The sequence below is a fragment of the Ambystoma mexicanum genome, chromosome 14 (assembly GCF_040938575.1).
Source record: "Ambystoma mexicanum isolate Mex_15411 chromosome 14, UKY_AmexF1_1, whole genome shotgun sequence".
Classification (NCBI taxonomy): Eukaryota; Metazoa; Chordata; class Amphibia; order Caudata; family Ambystomatidae; genus Ambystoma; species Ambystoma mexicanum.
Genome location: NC_090940.1, coordinates 133,194,772 through 133,213,959, shown reverse-complemented (window position 1 = coordinate 133,213,959; position 19,188 = coordinate 133,194,772). Strand labels below are relative to the sequence as shown.

Here is a 19,188-nt window from a genome sequence, read left to right as displayed (position 1 = left end):
GGCTCTTGAGGAGCCTCATCTGCGTCACCGTCACCCTCGTCATTGCCCTCGTCGGAATCCCTCCCGATGGGCTGGGCCTCCTCCACGACTTGGATGAGCTCCACTTCAGAGGTCGTATCCGTATCCACGACGGCCACCAACCACTCCCCCCACTTTCCAACGAGGACTTTGTGGGGGTCTTCTAGATGGGCCTGAAAGACGACTCCCTCCGCGGTGGCAGGGAGACTCTGGTACCTGAGGGCGCCTCCACTGGTGTAGCCTCCACAGGCTGAGCCAGGGCCGCGGCGACATCCTCAATCGAGGTCTTAGCAGGGTGAATTAAGGCCAACGTCACCTTCTGTATGCCTGGGGCCTTCACCTTGGGGGGAGGGTCTGAGCCTCGCTCCCCCTCTGCCGGAATCTTCGAGATCGACCGGGGCCTCTCCAGAGGCTTCGCCTGGTTCTCAGACTTCCTCTTACCCGAGCCAGAGCGTTGGCTCGTGGTGGATGGCGCCGGGGAGGATGCGCCCTGCCTGGCAGCCAAGGAGCCCGACCGTTCGGCGCTCCCGGTGCCCGCTGACTCGCGGTGCTTAGCCTTTTGTTGGGCCCCCGTTGCCGGAGCACCCTCACAGGACTTAGAAGACCGCTTGGACTTCTTTTTCTTCTTCTCGCCTGGCGGGCTCTTACCTTCCAGCCAGTTGGCGAGACGGAGGTGGCGATCCTTCATGGTCCGCTCTGACATGTTCCCACAAAACGCGCAGTCCTTTTCCTTGTGCGTCTTGTCCTCATGGAGACAGTAGATGCATAACGAATGCTCGTCTGTCATGATGCCTACCTCCAAGGAGCCAGGTCTGACCCAGCAATCCCAGAGGCAGGCATCATTTCCCCCAGCTCATGTTGGACCCCTGTCCTGGCGCCTTAGGCGCCAGGCTCATAAAGCTAGACATGTGTTCAAGTGTTTTAATGTGCACTTACCTGATGCAGACCATGCTGCCACATCCAGGCCCTCTTGAGGCCTGAATGGGACTACTTTACCTGTGGGATTACTTTCCACCCGGGTGTGGTCGGGGAAGGATACATACCTGATCGGAGGAAGGATACACACTTGGAACTTCTTCCAAAGCTATTTAAACCACACCCGATCAGCAACTCACGCTTCGCGTTGTTCTGCTCCTCGCAGCTGGACGCTCACCGTGTCAGCTCCTGCATCTGGACTTCAGCCACGCCTCTCAGCATCCTGGGTCACCTGCAAAGGGAGACAAGAGACCTTACCAGCAAAATCTGCACCACGGAGACATCACCGACGATCCTGAAAGGGAAGACATTATTTTTAAAAGCATTTCGTTACGATCGCTGCAGCGCTGCATTTCACTCACCTTTCCTGGGTTCCTCCATCTTCAGCAGCGATCATCCGGATACACAGCCACTTCCCAGAGCCTAGAGAAAAAGACAAAGACATTGAATGAGCGTATGCAAAGACAGTTCCCGAGCGCTCATCCAGAACTAACCTGCCATTTACTGGAACTGGAACTGCACGTTTCACTTCGGGTCGGCGCCATATCTCCGGCATTCCGAACCCCGGCCCCTAAGGGGAAAAAAGACATAAGCATTAGCGCTTGCTGCAAAAAGACAATGAACATTATTATTTAGCTTGGACTTTTGAACTTGCAACAGAACTTTTACAGAGCCTTACCTGAATAGTCAAGCTTACCTGAACTCCCATCAATCCTCAATCCAGTGAAATAACTGGGTTTCAACGCGCCCCTGCATCAGAAGCAGGATGGAGAGCTCATCCTTCCTGACCCTAAGGTGAGACTTCACGGGGAATCGTGGAAGGGTATCGTGGAGGGTCGGAAGAGAGTGGGAGGTTTGAGCATAACTCAGTCAGTAGGAAATACTCCATTTTCACGGACAGGGGAATATTCCTGCGAGCCGGAGAAGCCAGAGTACAGGGCCCTTCCTGTCCATCTTCAGAGTCCTGCGCTTCACCATTGAAGAAGCATCTGCACTCGAAGCCAGACCTGCGCCTCCGTGGCAATCAGGTGAGCGTTACAGAACGCGAAGCCTACCCACAATTTCCCACCCGGGCGCTATGGAGACTTCCAAGACTGACCAGCTGGCCCAGCTTTTGGGGGAATTACGGGCAGAGGTGCACTCAGCCCGCCAGGAGACTAACGCTCTCAAAAGAGAACTGATCTTATCGAAGGAAAGAACAGATGACCTAGCCAAAAGGTTATTACAGGCCCAGGCAGGGCACACTCCTTTACCTAATTCCGGAGACATTTCCACATCAATGGGTTTGAGTAACCCGGTACAAATTAATCTACCTGGACACATGCCTTTCGCCCCGCCTGAACGTTTTGCGGGGGATCCCAAGAAATATGCCGTCTTTATGAACCAATGTCGTTTACACTTTCTATGTAGACCCGGAGCCTTCCCTAACGACCAGACCAAGGTAGCCTTTATACCATCTTACCTCAGTGGCAGTGCTGCCGATTGGTCTATTCCATTGGTAAATCAGGATGATCCCATTCTCCAGAATTTTCAGGGCTTCCAGGCCAGCATGGAAAGATTTTTCGCTCGACACTCTCAAGGACAGGCCCTTGATAACGAACTGCTATCCTTACGACAAGGTAATCAGGATCTTCTGTCCTACATAGCCACCTTTAACAGACTGGTTGTGGAAACTGGATGGCCAGAAAGCAAAAGGATCACATTGTTTCATCGAGGCCTGCGCGGAGAGCTTAAGGATGTTCTAGCTCAGATAATAAACCCACCCCAGGTCTGCGCAGACTACATTGACTTGGTGGTTCAACTTGATCACAGACTTCAAAATAGAAAAGCAGATCGGTTCAAGTATGAAAACCGAGCACCGATCAAAACCCACGCTAACTCCAAGAGTACCGACGTATCTGAACCTATGCAAATCGGTGGTGTTAAAGGACCATTAATGCAGAAAGAACGAGAGAGAAGGCGGCAAATGCAACTTTGTCTGTATTGCGGGACTTCCGGTCACTTTCTTCGAAATTGTCCAGTTAAACCACTTAAGAAGGTGGTTGGAGCTACTGATAACGAATTAGTGACACCTGATTCGGGAAACGACCTAGCCCGGCAAGCGTAGGGGTCCGCTTGCCGAGCTTGAAAACTAACTCTTTGACCTTGCATTTTGTCATGCCAATGGTGCTCGTGGACCCAAAACAGCCTCAGCAGTTGCATGCTATAAAAGCATACATCGACAGTGGAGCTATTGGAAATTACATAGACCGTGAATTGGCTTCCAGGATTAACTTCCTCTCCGCCCAAAAGTAACCCAAGATGTCATTACTACAGTAGATGGAACCGAAATAGCCTCAGGGCCTGTAATGCATTCCACTGTTGAAGTGACACTGGTGGGTCAGGATGGACATCGGGAAGCAATCGTGTTTGATGTGATCAAGGCCCCACAATTTCAAGTAATTCTTGGAATTCCTTGGTTAGAAACACATAATCCCAGAATTGACTGGCGAGCAAAGAAGATAAGTTTTCCTGATTGTGAACCAACTTGTTATCCAAGAAATCCAGCTATGCCTCAGCAACTTCCACCCCTGTACAGCTACCGTCAGAATACCAAGAATTCCAAGACGTTTTTCAGAAAGAACAGGCTAACACGTTACCACCCCATCGGTTTTACGATTGCCAAATCGATCTGGTACCCAATGCTCAACTACCTTGTAGTAGGATTTATGCTCTTACGGAACCTGAGAACCTGCATTTGCGTCAGTATTTAGATCAGTACCTAGCCAATGGTTTTATTCGCCCGTCCAAGTCTCCTGTCTCTTCAGCTCTGTTCTTCGTGCCGAAAAAAGAAGGCGACCTTAGAACGTGTATAGACTATCGCGCCCTAAATCAAATAACGATTAAGAATCGTTGTCCTCTGCCCTTGATCCCTGAGCTTATCGACCAGGTGAAAGACGCTTGTGTGTACACCAAGTTAGATCTCCGAGGAGCTGATCACCTGGTGCGCATAAAAGAAGGCGACGAATGGAAGACTGCATTCCGCACCAAATTTGGGCTCTTCGAGTATCAGGTGATGCCCTTCGGGTTGTGCAATGCACCTGCCGCCTTTCAGTACTTTATGAATGATGTTCTTCGGGAACTTATCGATGTCTGTGTCATTGTTTACATTGACGACATCCTGGTGTACTCTTCTTCAGAATCTGATCACAGAAAACATGTTAGGGCAGTTCTTGAGAAATTGCGCCAGCACAGACTATTTGCAAAACTCGAAAAATGAGTTTTTCATACCACAGAAGTTGAGTTTCTCGGATTCATCGTGACACCTCAAGGAGTCCGAATGGACTCGCGAAAGGTGGACGCCATCCTCAAATGGCCATCTCCTAGCTCGGTGAAGGGAGTTCAGAGCATGCTCGGCTTTGCCAATTTCTATCGAAGATTCATCCTGGAATTTTCCCTTACAGTCCAACCCATCACCGCTCTCCTAAAGAAAAACAAACGCTTCAAATGGACTCTTGAAGCCGAACAAGCCTTCCAGGACCTGAAAACCAAATTCACCTCTGCACCTGTACTGAAACACCCGCACCCAGATCTTCCGTACATAGTGGAAACGGATGCATCCAGTTCGGCCATGGGAGCTGTCCTGTCGCAAAGAGACCCAAAAACTAACCAACTACACCCAGTGGCCTTTTGGTCCAGAAAATTTTCTCCTCCTGAAATCAACTACGCAATTACCGATAAAGAGTTACTGGCCATCAAATCTGCTTTCAAGGCTTGGCGTCACTATCTTCTCGGGGCAAGGCACACCATTACCGTAATTACAGACCACAGAAACTTACAGTATTTAAAGACGGCCAAAGCTCAATCTTCACGACAACTCCGATGGGCTCTATTCTTTGCGGAATTTGATTTTGTAATTACCTATCGCCCTGGCTGCAAGAATGGAAAAGCGGATGCCTAATCCCGGATTGGCATGGAAGAACCTAATTCGAGCTTAGAACCTGTGCCCATCATACCTGAGCAAAGAATCTTAGGCTTAACTTCATTGCACACTATTGAGGACATCCAAACGCAAGTAAAACAACTTCTAGACTCTTCAACCTTACTGGAATGGAGTCAGAAGGGTCCTCATTACACCGTTAAGGATGACTTACCCTACTTCCAGGAGCGGTTGTTTCTGCCAAGTAAAGAATTGCAAGAACTTGTTATTGCCCATCATCATGAATCTTTAATGGAAGGACATCCTGGTATCGCTAAAACGGAGGAAAAAATCAAACGTCACTTCTGGTGGCCTTCTTGGAGAAAAGACAAAGTCTTTTGTTCTGTCTTGCGGAATTTGCGCCCAAAACAAGGCTCAAAAGAAAAGGCCAGCCGGCCTACTTCAACCCTTGGATATTCCACCGGCACCATGGCACACCCTGTCAATGGACTTTATAACCGACCTGCCTCCTTGTGCTGGTTACAACACAATCCTTGTAATTGTGGACCTATTCACCAAGATGGCCCACTTTATCCCTTTAAAGGGTTTGCCTTCTGCTTCCACCTTGGACAAGGAATTCCTGGAGAATGTAGTTCGCATACATGGTTTCCCTTCCATATTAGTCTCGGATCGTGGAAGTCAATTTATCTCCCATTTTTGGAAGAAGTGTTGCCAAATAGCACAAATAGATGTGCGGTTATCCACCAGCCACCACCCCCAGACCGACGGACAAACCGAGAGAACCAATCAGACTCTCGAGCAATATCTTCGGTGCATGTTACACCAATCCGAGTTAAATTGGAAAGACATCCTTTGGATCGCAGAATATGCATACAACAATTCAGTGCATTCTGGAACCGGACAAACCCCCTTTTATACTTTGTATGGTCACCATCCTCGGACCTCTGACCTAGATCCACCTCTGACCCTGGAAATGCCCGCAGTAAATCATCTGCATTCCACAATAACCCGAGCCTTCAAAGAAGCTGCAACTCATTTACAGCAAGCCAAGAAAAAGTATAAAGAAAACACAGATTTGCACCGAAGTAAAACTCCTCCTTACCAAGTAGGAGACCAAGTATGGCTAGCAACTAAACACTTATCCCTCAAGGGCCCGCGAACCTTCAATCCCAGATTCATAGGACCTTATCCCATCAAGGCTATAATCAACCCAGTGGCCTTTAAACTGAATCTACCGTCCAACATGCGTATACATCCAGTTTTTCATGCATCACTTTTGAAGCCCGTACAACCAGGAACCCGATTGTCCAAGCCTCCAGATCCAGTTCAAATTGAAGGGGAATTAGAATTCGAAGTTAAAGACATTTTAGACTCCAAGGTGGTAAAGTCGAAACTCTTCTATCTTGTTGACTGGAAGGGATATGGACCTCAGGAGAGATCGTGGGAGCCTAGTAACCATGTCCACGCACCTCGATTGGTACAAAGGTTTCACCGGAGATTTCCGAACAAGCCAAAACCCCCGGAAGGAAGAACCTTGGGAGGGGCCTTGAGGGGGGGGGGGGACTGTCATGATGCCTACCTCCAAGGAGCCAGGTCGACCCAGCAACCCCAGAGGCAGGCATCATTTCCCCCAGGGGAGTGCCAGTGGGCCCAAGCTGGGGCCCTTTGGACGCCGTCCTGGCGCCTTAGGCGCCAGGCTCATAAAGCTAGACATGTGTTCAAGTGTTTTAATGTGCACTTACCTGATGCAGACCATGCTGCCACATCCAGGCCCTCTTGAGGCCTGAATGGGACTACTTTACCTGTGGGATTACTTTCCACCCGGGTGTGGTCGGGGAAGGATACACACCTGATCGGAGGAAGGATACACACTTGGAACTTCTTCCAAAGCTATTTAAACCACACCCGATCAGCAACTCACGCTTCCCGTTGTTCTGCACCTCGCAGCTGGACGCTCACCGTGTCAGCTCCTGCATCTGGACTTCAGCCACGCCTCTCAGCATCCTGGGTCACCTGCAAAGGGAGACAAGAGACCTTACCAGCAAAATCTGCACCACGGAGACATCACCGACGATCCTGAAAGGGAAGACATTATTTTTAAAAGCATTTCGTTGAACGCTGCAGCGCTGCATTTCACTCACCTTTCCTGGGTTCCTCCATCTTCAGCAGCGATCATCCGGATACACAGCCACTTCCCAGAGCCTAGAGAAAAAGACAAAGACATTGAATGAGCGTATGCAAAGACAGTTCCCGAGCGCACATCCAGAACTAACCAGCCATTTACTGGAACTGGAACTGCACGTTTCACTTCGGGTCGGCGCCATATCTCCGGCATTCCGAACCCCGGCCCCTAAGGGGAAAAAAGACATAAGCATTAGCGCTTGCTGCAAAAAGACAATGAACATTATTATTTAGCTTGGACTTTTGAACTTGCAACAGAACTTTTACAGAGCCTTACCTGAATAGTCAAGCTTACCTGAACTCCCATCAATCCTCAATCCAGTGAAGTCACTTGGTTTCAATGCGCCCCTGCATCAGAAGCAGGATGGAGAGCTCATCCTTCCTGACCCTAAGGTGAGACTTCACGGGGAATCGTGGAAGGGTATCGTGGAGGGACGGAAGAGAGTGGGAGGTTTGAGCATAACTCAGTCAGTAGGTAATACTCCCTTTTCACGCACAGGGGAATATTCCTGCGAGCCGGAGAAGCCAGAGTAGAGGGGCCCTTCCTGTCCATCTTCAGAGTCCTGCGCTTCACCATTGAAGAAGCATCTGCACTCGAAGCTAGACCTGCGCCTCCGTGGGAATCGGGTGAGCGTTACATCGTCCTCCTTGAAAACGTTCTGAAGCTGGCATCCAGGGCAGGTCCTGAACAGCTTCCCGGGCGTCGAGCTCCCTTTCTTCTAGGCCATGTCCGGGGTAGGCCTCGGAACTTCTAGAATCCTCCAAAAGCATAACTCGACGAAATCTTCACCCTTGAGGGGCATAGAAACTCCGAAACGGGTCCCCGTTGATCGGAAGTAGAAACGGTGGAGCTTAAGGCGCTATTTAACTGAAAAAATTAGAAAATCTGAAAAAGCGCGAAAACGCAGCAAAAGCTCGAGAGCTAAGCACGAGGACTCCTAACACTTGAACGTGCGGTAAAAATCTGAGGATGGCTGCCAGAGGCGGGGTTTAGGGAGAGGGCAGTTATTGGCTGGGGGCAGGATGACCCAGAGACCAGTGATTGGTTACTACTGAGAAAGACAGATCAGAAACAAAACTGATACTGATTTTTTCTATACCGAGGATTCCCGGCCTGACGACGGGGAATATTCATGAGCATGTGAATCCATGCCTGACCCCATGCTGGAGAAGAGGTTTATGTTTGCTTGCTTTAAGGGTAATACCAACAGCCAGTACATAATTTGATGCATAGATAAGCTTGGAAGCACATTCAATACTATTATTGACTGCAATCACCAAACCTCCTACTGGTCTCCCCTCGCCTTAAGTGCGCTTGTACAGAAAGTACAATAATCTTGTATTACGAGATTGTCGACTTACATAGTTTCCTGAAGTAACAAAAAGCTAGGCTTTTGCAAAGTCGAGAATAGGGCTAGCCACTTAGGAATATTATTGAAACCACAGGAGTTTCATGAAAATATAGACAACTCGTAACTCAATTGTTGCTAATTGAAAGTTTTGCCACTGTTATTGTTGAATATTGCTTTCAACATGGGCTCAATCCAAGTGAGCTCCTTGTTGTTCGATGCAATGGACATCAGTTGGGTTATACACATTTTCTCATCAGAATTAATACCCTGTGTTCCAGTAGTGGACCCCTCATCCTTACCACTGCCTGGTGGAGGATATTGCAAGAAGTCTTGTGCAACTGATTCGTCATTAAATGTGTGTACAGTGAAACCCAATTCCAACAGTTCCGACCTGTATGCCCAAATACATTTTAAAATACTCACAGAAGAGACATAACCAGTCATTCTGAAATTATTTTCACGTGATAAAAGAAATACTTTCAAAATCGGTCATAGTCAACATTCTTAGGGGAGGAATCCAGGCTAACAGCTCCAACAAATATTTTCGGTTAATCCGAGCACCAGCTAACATTTCTGCTTTGCCCTCCAACCCAATCATGTTAAGGGATCTACCGGAACTGTCTTTTTGGTCATTCAGGTTATCTTTTGATTTATCATTAACAGAACCACTGGATAGTTTCGCAACAGAGGGAGCAACACCTATTTGCTCTGAATGGGATGAAATTTCAGCTACTTGCACCATAGTTCCCACATTCGGAGCAAGTCATTACAGTAAATGCTTTTTTAACTCCCAAGGGGTCATCCCTACCTTTGTCCAAATCTTTCCCCTCTATTTTTGATTGACTTAAAATGGATTCCTTACCCATTTCCAAACCACAAGGCAAAACATTGGAATCGGTTAGTTGACCGGACTGCCCGTTAGTGCTCTGATCTACCAGCACAAACATGCTTCCTCTGCTAAGTTCCATAGTTTTTCCAGATCCAGGTACTATGATAAAGCCCTTTTGTGCATTCGATTGGCATTCCGTGGCCTTATTTACTTCCCCAGTGCACATTTCAGAATAAGAACAGCCCTTAATGTTCCATATTGATGGACATTCATGCGCCTTGCTTTTAGCCATAGCACAAATTTGGGAAGATACATCTACAGAGCTAATCGCAGGAGCAGTGAACGTACGTTTCCTTTATACCTTACAAAAATAGTTGTTCGGATGCATTTGTTTTTTCTCCACTTCTAAAAGTGCTTCCTTTGTGGTAGTTGGAGCCACATTTTTATTAGAGCTATCGTTCATCCCTATTTCACTCGTAATTCTACCTATTTCTGTAGGTATATTCACTGATTGCCCAAGAAATCTGTGACGTAATGCCGCCTGACTCTCTTCACTGAGTTGTTCTACGTCAATTATAACATCCTGAGTGAGCGTACTGGTATTATTATTTCCTTTTTTTAATTGACCTTCTTTTAAGCTTTCATCATTCATTATATATATATATATATATATATATATATTTTTTTTTTTACTATTTCCTTTGCAGCTTTCTGTTTTTTTCTCTGCTTTTTTAATGGCACGATTCTGGAGTTTCTTAGTGCGTCTTGATATGAATATTACCTTTTCAGGATTAGAACTTTCAATGTCCTTCTCTGCCTCCATTTGTTCTATTATTTTCGTAAGAACAGTTGGACTATCCAGCGACCCATTCCCATCCTGTGGGATCTGGGACATTGGGGTGGCCATCTTCTGTTGAACCGTATGTCTAATATCCTGTAACATAGTTTTCATTTCAATTATATCGCTGGCAATCGTGGAAATGCTACCGGCGCTGGGCATAGAATACTGCGTGCTTTTATCTTTCAAATTAGGGTTTCGCTGTGGAGTCGTATGTATCATGGATATTTCTTTTACTTTTTTGTGACAAGTCTCCCTTCCAATGACAAATCCCTCAAGTCTGTTTATTTTGGCAAGAATTTCAGCCATAGAGGCTTTGATCGTCCTAATCTCATAGGGGGTATAATCATGACCCTTGTCAAGCAGGTCAAGTAAAGTATGCGTATGATTACAGGGAAGGTAAACAGAGCCTCTGATGGAAAAGGTGAAGACATGTTAGTATTTACTTCCACTCCATTTGTTCCTCTCTACCCATCAATGGATACATCCGATTAACTTTATTATATGGAAAAATATATACACTAGACCTTAATGAAGTTTGCGCTTGAGAGAAAATAGTAATCCAAAATAGACCTTATTTTGGTAAATAGATTTTTAACAAAATGACTGCTGCACGAGACAATTTGGTTTGATTTTCTTAGCCTTCATTACTTGCTTTTATTTTGGGATTACTTAAATAAGTTGGGTGAGGAGAGTTGAGTCTGCTGGAGTCTCTCTCCCCTGTCTACTACAGTGTGTGGGAGGGCTTAAAAACCCTGCACCCAGAGCGGAGCGGTGAGCGGAGTTGGGTGAGGAGAGTTGAGTCTGCTGGAGTCCGCGGGAGCCCGTAGGGGCAGAGGCAGACGCAATATGGACGCAGCCCAGAAATCTGAGAGACCACCGTTGCATCAAGGGTGAAAAAATAGCAGAAATGAAAAATCGGACGAGGTGGTAGCAGAGTCAGATACTGACAACAGCAAACGGCGTCTAAGGAGTGTGAAATCGCCAGCCAGGCGGCTGAAATCCAAGACGCCTCTCAGTGAAGAAACTGCCCACGAGGGAAAAGAGGAGCTACATACTCCGAGGACTCGTTATAACACCATGAACAACGAGCTCAGAGAGGCTTGCACGACGGCAGCCTTGTGCGACTTCGAACCAGGGGCGGAAGACGCACAAGTAACAACAGAACCACAAGTCCCGCAAACAAACCTAAGCGGTGAAAGAAAACAAGACCTACCAGGATCCGAGGTGAGCAGTGCCCTGCACACCGCCGTTAAGGCGAGTGGGTTTCCGGAGACGGCAGCCGGAGGGCAGCCGCTGACGGACCCTCAGCAGGAGCCTCGCGTCGCCGAGGACCGGAGGGACCGAAGGGAGAAGAAATCACCGGAACAGCCAGCAAACCGCGGAGCAGGACAGACAGGCTTGCCTGACCCAGGGCGGGCCGGGAGGAGCCCCACGCGGATGGGGAACACGGAGGGGAGTGGCCTAGAGAAACGCCGTGAGAAAGTCCGAGGTCAAACAGATAGCCCCAACGAGCATACCAAAGGGACGCAGATAGCGGAATTGGCAAAGAGCCAGGCTAATAGCCTGACTGCCACACAAGAAAGGGAAAGTGTGGATGTGGACAATTTAACACAAGAGAATGAGGAAGGAAATAGGCCTGACTGGCCACAAGAGAAGAATCTCAAAACAGTCGTACAAGCAAGCGTACACAGGAATCCAGGGTCTGCTGACTTTGTTGAGGAATTAGGCATAAGTGAGAACGCCATAGGAGAAGAGACAAAACAAAGGGAGGAAAATCGGATGCAAGTGCCACTCAATAAATCCATCAGGCACGAAGGGAAAGAAAGCAGCACAGAAGAAAGTTGGAGAGAAAGTGAAACGGGGACGTCAGACTCAGATTCGGAAACGGAATTGGAGAAAAAAGCCCTAGAAGCAAAACAGAAAAAAATGATAACTACCAATAAACCAACAACGCAAAGAAAAAAATCAAGAAAAGATGAATATAATGAAAACAGCAAAGAACACCCAAGAAAGAGGGTGTGCACAGCTAGGAAAAACGAAAACGACAGGAGAAAATATAAAAAAGAAACCTCAAAAAAAAAAAATGAGGGAATGCAAAAAGGACCATTGCCAGTATCCTTGTCAGGAACATTGAAAGCGTTTTTCTTTAACCAACAGAAACGAAAATTAGACCCGGAAAACGATCTATCGGACGCAGAACTGCTGGAAGCGGTCGAGGTAAATTCCGGAGGAGATAGCCAACAGACCCCCGGGGTCACCATGGGGCTAGAAGGATCACCAGCTATAGATTTGTGGCAGCTCTTGCAGGAAAAAAGGAATGCGGCGAAAGCAATCAGCGGCAAATAGAAGAAAGAGAAGAAAGACGGAAGCTAAGCACTTTAAAAGAACATCAGGAGGAGCCCTCTGAAGGAGGGGGGAATACCTTAAGAAATGAAGACGACAACCAAAGACAGGCCCTGGCCCAGGAGAGGGTGTTCCAACTAAAAGACCAACATCAAAACGCGGCTTGCCCAGATTGGGCAAAAGCACACCTGAATTTAGACCAGCTGCTTCGTACCCCAGAGAAAGCAAGAGATCTACATGGAGTGAACCAGCAAAGAGAAACACAGAAAGAACAGCCTAAGTTCTTTCTGTTCTTTTTGTATTTCTCTTTTTATTTCTGTCAACCCAAACCCATTTTGGCCCATTTCAATAGCTGCGTTTGCCTCTGTGTCTTGTCGGATTGGTTCTTTCACGTGAATGTATGCCTTTGCGATCTTTCCTCTATGGTAAGGCTCTACTAACGTGATGTCTTCTGTTTTTATCATTTTCAGCGCGTTCATTTTGCTCATTAATTTCAAAATCGTCTTCCTATTCAGGATCTTATATCCTCTTTTTGGATCTAGTTGCTCAAGTTTGAATATACGTTCCTGTTTTTCAGGTTTTGACATACCAGTTCTTCTGTTGTCCTCTGAGCTTTTTATCACCTGTTGTCGGTTGGTTACCGCTCACTTATTCTTTGCTCTTTTGAGGACTTTCGTTCTTCTTCCCTGTTCTTTTTTTGTATCTCCAATTCTATCCTCCTTTGGGTCTCACTTGCCTCTTGGCTTCTTTTTGGTGTTTGGGATTTCATATTTAGTCTAATTTCTATTTCTTTCTCTGATTCTTTTTGTTTTTGTATTTGCTGATCTGTGTTCACCTCGATCACTGAGTTGTTGGAGGCGGTCTCCCAATGCTGGGACAAGTTCATCAAGTTAGTATCACTCATAAAATCTTCAACCGAAAGGGGAGAGCTGTTTTCTGAACTTTCCGCTCTATTTCCTTCTTTTTTTTTTCTTTTGGTTTTTCTGATTCCTGCTGCTCCGCCTTCTCTTTCGGTGGAGCTTTCTCTACCTTGTCATTATTCTTTAGTTTCAATATCACTGGAGCTTTTCTCTGAGGATGATTTCGGAGTCCCGATTTGATTGGGTATATTTTTGGGGGTTTGGACCTTTCCTCCATCACTTCCTTTATCTCATGGTCTCCTTTGTGGCTATCTGTGGTTGCAGCCTTCTTACTTTCCGACTCTGATTTTTTAGTTTTCTGATCCTCCTCCTCCGTCCCCCTTTTTAAGCACTCAATTTGTTTCTTTAAGTCCTCCAGTTCTTTTTCCCACCCTTTCTTGTAGGCATCATTTCTTTTTTCTACAGCTGTGATGTATCCTTCTATATGTGTGATTTTTGTGGACATAGAGGCCAGAATTGATGTATTAGCTTGTATTGCTTCTTTTATTGTTTCGTACAGTTTGCAATATGGGGCCAGTGCGATCGTTATTGCAGACATGATTGTTAGTAGATTCGATTTTTTACTTGGGGACTCCTTTTGTATCGGCGTGCCTATTTCACTTATCCGTCTGTTTTTCGGCGATTTTGTTGTGCTGGCTATTTTCCCTGGCGTTGCCATTGCTTCCATAAATAGGCTGTCGCTTAACCTGGTTCTGTGTGATTTTTCCTCCATCCCTGCGCACTTAGTATCGTGTTCAGGTTGCCCCAACATATCAACGAGGCCATAGAATATTTTAGAAACAAATTAAACACCCCCTTGTAAAATTCGGGATCATCAATGTCGGGACCATAAACCTTTAACAGGAGAACTTCCCTCCCATACAGTATGCCGTGAACCAACACATATAAACCTTCACCATCAGTTTCGGTGTTCAAGTGTGTGAATTGTAGTGAGCGGTGTGTCAGTATCATTGCCCCTGTGGCTCTAGTAGAGTATGAAGTGTACTATCCTCCACCCACCAGCAAACCCCCGCTTGTTGCCCCATCATGTGCGTCTCATGAAGGAATATTACTTTAGCCCCTTTTCTGTTGGCATAGGCAACAAATATGTGCTTTAATACGATTCCCCAACCCCCTGATATTCCAGGACAACAAGGTAACATTGAGCTTAAATCTGGTAGTATGTGCCATAAATAGTTGTAAGACAATAGTATATGATCAAGTATAATGCTTCCCGTTTCCTTTGTGCCAGCCTTCACCCAGTGCTGTTTTTGAGTAACATGAACACAACCACCAACAAAACCCCCCAGCATCCCCACCCCCTCCCACAAAGCCCCCCGAACTCTGGCCTTGAGACACCCCACCTATCAACTATTGGCACCTGCATGGGGTGCAGCTGTCCGTGCAGAGAGTCTGTACTCGAAAGTACGTACATTCAATAATAAGTAGTCTTGTTCACCGACCTTAGTTGTTACCATTTACACGCAATTCAACAGTAGCATAGCCAACAAAAACATCACCATTAAGTTCTGCACTGCTCACTTCCTTACTTCAAATGGGAACCACCTTGCGCCCAGCCGAGAGGAGGATGTGAGCATCGATGGAAGACACTGCCTCTTCGGGGACTGTGAAAAAGTAGGACTTATTATTAAATTGGATCTTAAAGCGCGCCGGAAGCATCATAGCATACGGTGTATTTCTCTCACATAGCAACTTAACACCCAAGAATGTGCAGCGTTTCTGCTGCACTGCGACAGTGTAGTCTGGGCATATATGCACTGTGTTTGAACCCATTTGTAGCACTTTCTTGTCCCTGGCAGCACGTAAAATCTAGTCCCTGTCCCGATAGTTCATTATTCTTGCTATGAAAGGACGAGGGTAGCCGCTGGGTTTAGGCTTAGCCATCAACGCCCTGTGTGCACGTTCCACTAAAAAGTGTGGGGACCACCCAGGGTAACCCAGTAGATCCCCTAGCAGGTCTTCAACCACCTTCTCCACATTGCCCTTGAGTGTGTCTTCTGGGACTCCAATAATGTGCACATTATTCCTTCTAGATCTTGGCTCTAAATCTTCACATTTCGATTTTACCTGCCGCATGTCTCGTGCAAGTGTGATTACCGCTGCTTGTAGTGATTCCATACTGTCTTCCACCGTGCTAATCCGCCCTCCTGGCTCTGTGATGTGCTGTGTTCCTCAAGCTGGGCCTGTATAGTGTAAACATTAGTCGTGATTTTGTCCAACTTAGTATTGACTGATGCAACTCCTCGTTGCATAGCCTCGAGTATATGATGCAAATCCGGTGGGTTCTCCGAGTGCGATGCCTCTGCTACCCCCGGGGGTGGATCACCTCGTCCTTGCCGCCAGTGGTTTTCGAAGTCGGTGTGGTGTAACGGTTCATGTCCATGGCTGCCTCTTTTTAGAACCAGTGCCCTTCGTCATCTAAACAAGTAATGGAATCGGTGACCCAGAAATTGCCCAGGGAGCGAGCACAACTAGGGACCCACCTCCCAAGCACTCACAGTGGTTAGCCGCACCAATCCTTTATAGCTGTCACAGACAAAAAAGCTCATATTACTCATCCCCACCGACTGTGCTGTATGTACTCCAAGTTCACCAGTCATTGCAACCGCCACCAATATACTTATAAAGAGCCTGGCATCACAAAAGTGGTCCCAATCATTCCACAGGTTGCCTCATTATACCCACTGGGAGATCGTGAATATGTGTCCTTTAGGAACTGCAAAGGTCATGCTGGAGCGACTCAGTTATCCCCCCAGGGCCATAAACCTGCCACAAGTAGTCAGTCTGGTCTGTCTGTGGGCCGCTGCAGAGGACCGCTCTGTCGCCTGGTCTCCTGCAATCTAGCTCTCCCTCGCTCTCCCATTCTCAGCAAGCAGGTCAAAGCCCACTCCCCGCTGGGTCATGTCACTGCCGCATCCCCACTTCGGCTACCCGTACAACCCCACTCCACCAGCTGCACCCGATGATGTCGGGCCGCGGAAAGTCAGAAAATCCATCCGGCGACCGGCCACTCCTCCCCTGCAGAAGCACATAGGCAGGCCGCTCAGCGACGCACCGAAAGACACACCGGTTACTATAGCACAAGGACGTGTCTTGAGTCGCAATCGGGACCGTAGATGCACAGCAACTCCTTGCTCATATATGTGGTCTCAGATCTCATTAAAGTGATAATCAGACCGAGATAAGTATATATCAGGCACCACTCAGCACAGCGCTCATCTCATCTCTGTACCTTCTACAGTTAGTGAGTATGGGAGGCCTTTTACCCTTCATTGACATCACATTGAGGAATTGAGAAAGGTATTGAGGTATTTGGGCAGGTGCTTCTATGAGATTGCCTATCATGGTTTGGTAAGGCAGATGTTTCTATGAAGTGTGCCTAGCATGGTTTGTGAGGTCGCCTTGCATGACCTGGTGAGGCAGATAGTTGGTTTCTAAGGGGAATATGGTTTCTAGGAGAAGTTTCATCAGTCTCAGTCATGATTATAGGTAAATGCAATGACAATGATTTCAGCTTTTCCATTAATGACATATTGCATTTTCATTGGGTTGTCATATTGACTAAAAACTATAGCAATGATTCTTTATTACATATTTCTCATAATTAAAAGATTCATTTTTTACATGAGCGTGTAAGACACATTCATTGAGTGTTCATTACGGAGTGTTATCAGATGCATATAAACATGAATATTAAGTCTGGGGCGTCTATTTTAACTACTGTGTATTGATGTGTTATATAAGGTGCATGTAGTGAGCAGTGGACTATCAATAAAATATAATGTGACAAAACTCTTGTTGGTAAAACTCTTCGGTGTGGGCAATTGTGAGCAGAAAGCCTACTGCAGGGGTTGTAGCCTCCTCGCTTTACTGTTGCAGTGACAGGTGCATGCGTTTCCCTATCCCTACTCCTACCACACCCAGTGCTTGGGGGGTCTTGGACACTCCCCTGGGGGTGGAGGGAAGGCTCTGGAGGTAGGGCTGATAAAAATCACGTCAATGCCATCTTAAAACTCAAGACTTTTGGCAGGCCTAACAGTGCTCACCTAGGTGGCCCAGAGAAGTCACAAAAGGAAAACCAGCTCTGCAAAAAACCTGCCCCCTGACACTGCAAGCACAGTGTAGTAGAGAGAGTCTTGAAACACACCCTTTCTTTTACAGGAGGCCCATAACGAAAAGAGCAGGGGAGATTATGTTCCTTCCAACCTTGACAAAAGATTCAGTCTGGCTGTTGAATTTTGGACCACCAGAAGTATATATTTCAGCATTTGAAAGCCCAAGATAGACCTGCAATGAATTTGCTGGGAAAAAGAGAAATGGTGTAGACACTGCCACATAGTCCTCTGTTGTACCCTCATCACCTTCGTTGCCACAAGGTAAGTTAGCTGACCTGATGGACTCCTACAAAAACTCCAGTGCGGGTTGACTATCGGGTCTGCAAGAGTTTTCCGGTACACCCACAAGCAACACTGAAATTGATAAGTTGCTACAGTTGTCACATGCAGCTAGCTCATCTTCAGTGCTCTGAGTAGGAAACTTGTTTTTCAAGTCCAAAAGCATGTTTGTGTGAGTTTGCAGTTCTTTTAATCACCTCCATAGCATTATGATTAATAGTATTACAAACTTTTTTAATTTCGTAAATGCTTTGCACACTAGTTTCAAGCTAGTTCTGAACTTGCACCTACCCTTTAGTTGCCTCAAAGACTTTAACAAGTGAATTGAGCTGGCCCGGCCCCCTAGAGAGGATGCCATGTCAGTGGTGTAACCACTGGTAACCGAGGTAGTGGGGGGAGGGGATGGATGTCACTCTAAACATTCAGCAGCAACCTCATAGACATCATTCTGAGAGGCTGAATTGCAGGAGGCCTTGCCAGGATTTGTTGCCTTGTCCTAGACAATGATGTATGCCCCACAGCCATAAAAGTACAAATGACCAGGGAGATGGAGGACCATTCAGACCTCCTAGTGAGGTAGCACTTATTCAAGCAGGCTGCCTACAACTATTTTCTCAAACTTAAAATCACAATTTTGGTTTATGTAATTTAAAGTATGTTTTTGTGGTAATATAGTGGGATTATAGTGGTTTTTCACATCATGCTTAATAAAATGGTTAACTATATCAAACAATAAATGACAGGCAAAGTTGATTGAACACAGATTTCTCCAGAAGGTGCGTCAATTGATTGGGGGGCCTTACAAATTACATTCAAAGTATATATTCTGCTGAATTAACTACTTGAGTATAAGTGAAAAGATATGGTTGGTAGTAACAAAAATGTAATTCTGGAGGGGAGGGTGTAGTAAAATCAAAAAGTGATAAATGCAAGGCTTTGAATGAAACATTACCACTACTGTTGCACTGCACAACATTCTGTGCTATAATTCTGTAGTATGTCTGTGCGATTAGAGAAGGGGACAAGCATTTAGCAAATTATTTTTGGTGCTACCACCAAAAGGTACAGTTCAATCTCAATTGCTAGGCCGTGTTCCATCTGCAACCATATGAATTTTTAGGCCCTGTGGTCTAGCAGTTTGAGAAGAGCTTCTGACATTAGTGATAGGGTCAAGGCTGATATGCAAACAATGGTATGGAAGGCTGGCCAAAGCAATGACGGTGGTTCTAATTCACTCAGAGACATTTTACCTATTAGGTACAACCAGAACGCATGCTGTGGAACACAGATTGGATGGCAATGAAATGTGAGGAGAAACACACATTCTATGGGTGTGTCTGGCCATTTACCCACCTAACGACTAGCCGTGGCTATGTTAATGCCTCACCACCAAAAACTAACCTTGCTAGAACTCTT

The 19,188-nt window shown here is 46.5% G+C and overlaps 1 protein-coding gene across 2 annotated transcripts in view; it reads right to left on the bottom strand.

The window, feature by feature from the left end:
* ZFYVE26 (zinc finger FYVE-type containing 26) overlaps nt 1-19,188 on the bottom strand; it is a 1,501,667-nt gene that overhangs the window by 317,489 nt on the left and 1,164,990 nt on the right. The gene's annotated exons all lie outside the window — the stretch shown is intronic.